Source organism: Cervus elaphus, chromosome 28 (genome assembly GCF_910594005.1).
Source record: "Cervus elaphus chromosome 28, mCerEla1.1, whole genome shotgun sequence".
NCBI lineage: Eukaryota > Metazoa > Chordata > Mammalia > Artiodactyla > Cervidae > Cervus > Cervus elaphus.
In genome coordinates, this window is record NC_057842.1 from 17,330,644 (window position 1) to 17,335,840 (window position 5,197).

Sequence of the window (5,197 nt, forward strand, 5' to 3'; positions counted from 1 at the left end):
GAGGAGCCTGGGTTCGATCCCCTGGAGAAGGGAACGGCTACCCACTCCAGTATTCTGGCCTGGAGAATTCCATGGACTATTCCATGGGGTCACAAAGAATCGGACATGACTGAAGTGACTTATATCCATTCAAGATTGGTAGTGTCAGAATCTTCCAACAGCCTGAAGCCTTCAAGCTATACTTTGATCAAGGAGTCTCTTGATTCTTGTGTGTCTCATTGGATTATTGCTTAGTTTTGATTTTTCCTGGCTGACCACACCCTGACCAGTTGTGAAAGATCATTTAGCTGCTTTTTTTTCCTTCTTCTTCTTCCTTTAGTTTAACAGAAATTGTTTACATTACCCCAGGTGGTGCCAGCGGTAAAGAATCCACCTGCTAATGCAGGAGATACAAGAGACTCATGTTCAATTCCTGGGTCTGGGAGATCCCCTGGAGCAGGAAATGATATCTCACTCCAGTATTCTTGCCTGGAAAATCCATGGACAGAGGACCCTGGTAGGTTACAGTCCATTACGTGGCAAAGAGTTGGACACGACTGAGCACAACACTGAAAAGAAAATACAAGTGAGGTCTCTGCAGAAGTGGGAAGACTAGCATGGGAAGTCTAGGCTAGTGGTGTGAAACAACTCCTCTCTAAGGTCCTGATCAAAGCATGTTCCCTTGGATTTCTGAGTGGAGGTGCTGTAATCTGCATTTGCCTCCACCTCCAGTCTTAGCATCTCCTCTGGTAATTCTTGGCCCACAAGGTGCTTCTGATTTCTGTTATGGCCATTCACTGTTCCTCAGTCCTGGACTCAAAATGAGTACCTTCTGCTCCCCTTGTGTCTATGACACCTCCTAGTTTCTGGGTCGTATCTTTTGTTATGATTCTCTCATATGACCTTGGTTTATCTCTGACCCGAATTGAGCCTCTTGAATTCTGCGCTCTTGACCTTCTTCCCAGCTGGAGCTCTTTCTTATCACACTGTGCTAGAACTGAGGAAATCTGGAGCAACTTGATCGATGTGGAACCTTCCTCGAGCAGCCCACAGACTAACAGGCAGGGCAGAACTTCATTGATTACTTATAGTATTAATCCCTCATGCTCTAATTCTAAATTGTCTAAAATTTTGAAACAGCTTTTTTCTTTCTGTCCAGGTTTCATGTTAGTTATTTCTAAACTTTCCAACATTTACTCATTTAAAGTAAGGCTGGTTCCTGATCTGGCAGCTTTTCTGCTTTCAGGCGTTCACTAAATCCCCAACTTCAGGGTCAATAGTAAGAAATAAGGCATTGAGCAGATGGGTTTGACTTTAGACTGCCCTTTGTCATGAAAGTGCCTTGGTCCCTGAGCTTTGACTGTCATTGTTTCTTTATTCCTCAAACACTTTCATCCATATGAAAATGCCCCATGTGAATCTGCGTGCTGACTGAGGAGAAAATAGGAAGAAATAAATCCAAGTTGTTACCGAAGAAAATTCTCCAATATAGAGGCATGTTTCCCCTCTATACTTAACCTTTATAATTTTGCCTGTAATGTTTTCTGGAAAACATCTTAGGAAATATGCAGAGTCTTAGTTATATTTATGGTAAAGTCAAATACAGTGAGATTAAAGGAATTGTCCCGGGACCCACACAAATGGAGGGCAGATCCCAGAACTCCACACTCATCCTCTTGTGTTCTAGCCATTGGGATTCTTTCTCGCTCTCTTTGTTCTATCTGCCAAAGCATGACCACAGCAGAAAACATCCTCAACCGATTTAGTCAGGCGCCCTATTTGATGATTGCCTTGTTCTGAGAACATCTTGTGTATTACCACATTTGAAGCTCCAACTGGAGTTTCATTCACCTTTGGGGGCAGCTTCTTCCAAGGAATTGACCTTCTGACTGATCCAGGAGAAGCATGGCTAAGCTAGAAGTAACAAGCTGCATTATTTAAAGTATGTCATCCCTTCAGATCTTTATAAGGCAGGGGAGGAAAATCTATGCCTTACAAGGCTCCTAAATATATCTCTGATCCTGAAAGTCCAAATTGGTTGCTGCTAGATTTACTCTTATGTAAAACTTTATCTGACAGCTTTCTCTATCTGACTGTAGAAGAGTACCACTACAATATTTTAAGGTTTATTAACTGGAAATCCAAGCCATTTTAGTCTGGTTATGTTTAACTATCACACCAAAATCAATTTAATTATAATGTTTAAAGATCCTAGATTGTCTAGATCTGGCAACTATGAACATAAATGTTATTCAGGATCAAAGTTGAGTCCATTCCAGATTCTACAAACCCTCAATAAGCAGTTTTTACCCAGCTACATTGTATCTATGACTCATCTCTCTTTCTCTCTCTCTGTCTCTATGTTTTTCCAGCAGCAGTGGCCACCTTGCTCTTCTGCATTCACTCACCTCAAGAATTTTCACTTGCTGTTTCCTATGCCCCAGCTCTCTGCAAAGCTCACTCTCTCATCTCTCAAGTATATGTCCAAATGTCATCTCAGTGATGGCTTTCCATGACTACTAAGCTTAAAATTGAAAGTGATTTTTCCTTGCCCCAGACGAGTACGATCCCTTCTCATTTTCTATTTTTATTTTTCTCCATAACACTAAACACCAATTGATTAAATATTCATTTTTATTATTTATTGCCAATATCTTTCCTTTGAATGTAAGTGCTATGATAATAAAAAGATCTGTCTGCTCCGTTTACAACTATAAATAATTCTGGTTATATGGTCATCTCCTATACTCAATAAATATTTCCATGTACCTTTATTTATATGGATTAATGAGTGAACCCTTAATATTTTGTATCTTAAAATTGGAAAGAGGTCCCAAAAGTCAATTGATACGATTTTCAACTAGGATTTCCTTACTGGTATATGCAAATGTCTACATTCAAATGTTATATCTCCTCAACTATATTGTAAATTTTGGGGGAATAGAAGCCTTGTATGTCAGTCTTTGTAGTACCTATAGAATTTAGGGCAATAGTTTATTTTGTTTGTTTGTTTGGCCATAGAATGTGACTTGGGGGATCTTAGTTCCCCAACCAGGGATCAAACCCGGGCCCTAAGCAGTAAAAGCATGGAATCCTAACCACTGGACTGCCAAGGAATTCCCCAGGGCAATAGAGTCTTAACACAGATTTACAGAAAAATTAATTGGTATAAAGCCAAGAGAAAGTGACTTTATTGTGCTATTTCTACCTTTATGACTTTTTTCCCCTAACAATTTATATTCATTAGGATTTGGGAGCAGACTATATCTACAATTGTGTTTTTAAAAGTCAAAGTATAATACATTTTCCATACCTAGTTTCCAATAAATTTTATTTAAATACTTTCAAAATGCTAATTCATGACTCAATGATGTTCTAAACACACAAAAATATAAAAAATTCTCTTCTATTTGGCTTAATATTCCATATCACAGGCTTATATGTCTATATCATGATCTTCATCTTGTATTTTTCATGCATTTTAGTACCTTTAGAAAAGAGTGCTTTCATACTCATAAACATACACATGCCCCACACACATGGGATAATAGTGACTCTGAAACAAATGTTGAAAGGAGCTGAAAAATGCCAAGTACTGTTTTAATCCAGGGGCCAAGCCAGATGTCACTTAAAAACAACAGTGTAATAATTTATACACTTAATTATTCCCCTGGGAAAATGTAAAGGACTTATGGGAAATGTCTAACAATGAAAAGGAGATCTGTTTTGTGTCAAGGAAAAATTCTCCTCAAAGTTCAAACATGTATGTATAAATGCACCTAAAATTAATTCAACATTCCCAAAGGAGAATGACATTATATCCCAAAGATCGTTAAATCAGAATGAATTTGAAAGTGAACCTGCGGATTTAGGGGGGTGAAAGCCAAAGATTAGTTTCTGCATTTGCTCTTGAACCCTCCTAAGTGGGATGCACAGCTGGGCTTCGTGGACAGGGTGAGCGTTGTGACACTGCTTTGGCTATTTCCAACACTGTTCCTTGCACTACCAAATATCAGAAGGTATAAGGAGAATGAATAAATAAATACAGAAAAGAAAATTTATAGGATCTGTCATCTGGAGGGATTGTGAGTTTTATCAGATCATACAACATTTAGTGGACCTACTGTAACTAGCATTTAAACTCTCCTGATTTCATTATCAAATAAAAGTTATTTTAGTTACATGAATAATAAAGTGTGTTAGGTCAAGAGGTTATGGTGGTGGTTTGCATGGATAATAAAATGTTTTAGGTCAAGTGGTTATAGTCCTGAAGAATTTCTTTTCAAACACATTAGTTTTCTTTTAATGATATAAGATTTAAAATTACAACTAAGTTTACTTTCCTTACAAAAAGAATTTCTTCTTTTTTTCTTTTTCATTCCTTAAGTGTAGTTGCTGTACAATATTCTATTAGTTTCAAGCATACAGCATAGTGATTTGACATTTATATCCATCACAATGTGATCATTATAAGTTTAGTAAGCATTGCTCACCATAAAAAGTGATTACAATATTGTAGACTATATTTCCTATGCATTACATCCCAGTGACTTATTTATTTTATAAAAGGAAGTTTGTACCTCTTCGTTCCATTCACACTCAGTCCTTTGCCCTCCTCCCCTGGGCTTCCCAGGCAGTCCTAGTGGTGAAGAACCAGCCTGCCAGTGTAGGAAAGGTAAGAGACAAGGGTTCAGGCTCCGGGTTGAGAAGATCCCCTGGAGGAGGAAATGGCAACCCACTCCAGTATTCTTACCTGGAAAATCCCATGGACAGAAGAACATGATGGGCTACAGTCCATAGGATTGCACAGAGTTGGACATGACTGAAATGATTTAGCACCCATGTACCTCTGGTAACCAGAATATTTATTTTTTGTATTCAGATGCTCTTTACATTGGGTGCCTATACAGTTATAATTGTTATATCTTCTTGTTGGATTGATCCCTTTATCATTATGTAATAGCCTTCTTTGGCTTCCCTGGTGGCTCAGAGGTTAAAGCATCCGCCTGCAATGCGGGAAACCTGGGTTCGATCCCTGGGTTGGGAAGATCCCCTGGAGAAGGAAATGGCAACCCACTCCAGTATTCTTGCCTGGAGAATCCCATGAACGGAGGAGCCTGCTGGGTCCACGGGTCGCAAAGAGTTGGACACGACTGAACGACCACTTTCTTTCTTCTTTGTCTCTTGCTACAGTCTTGTTTTAAAGTCTGTTTTGTCT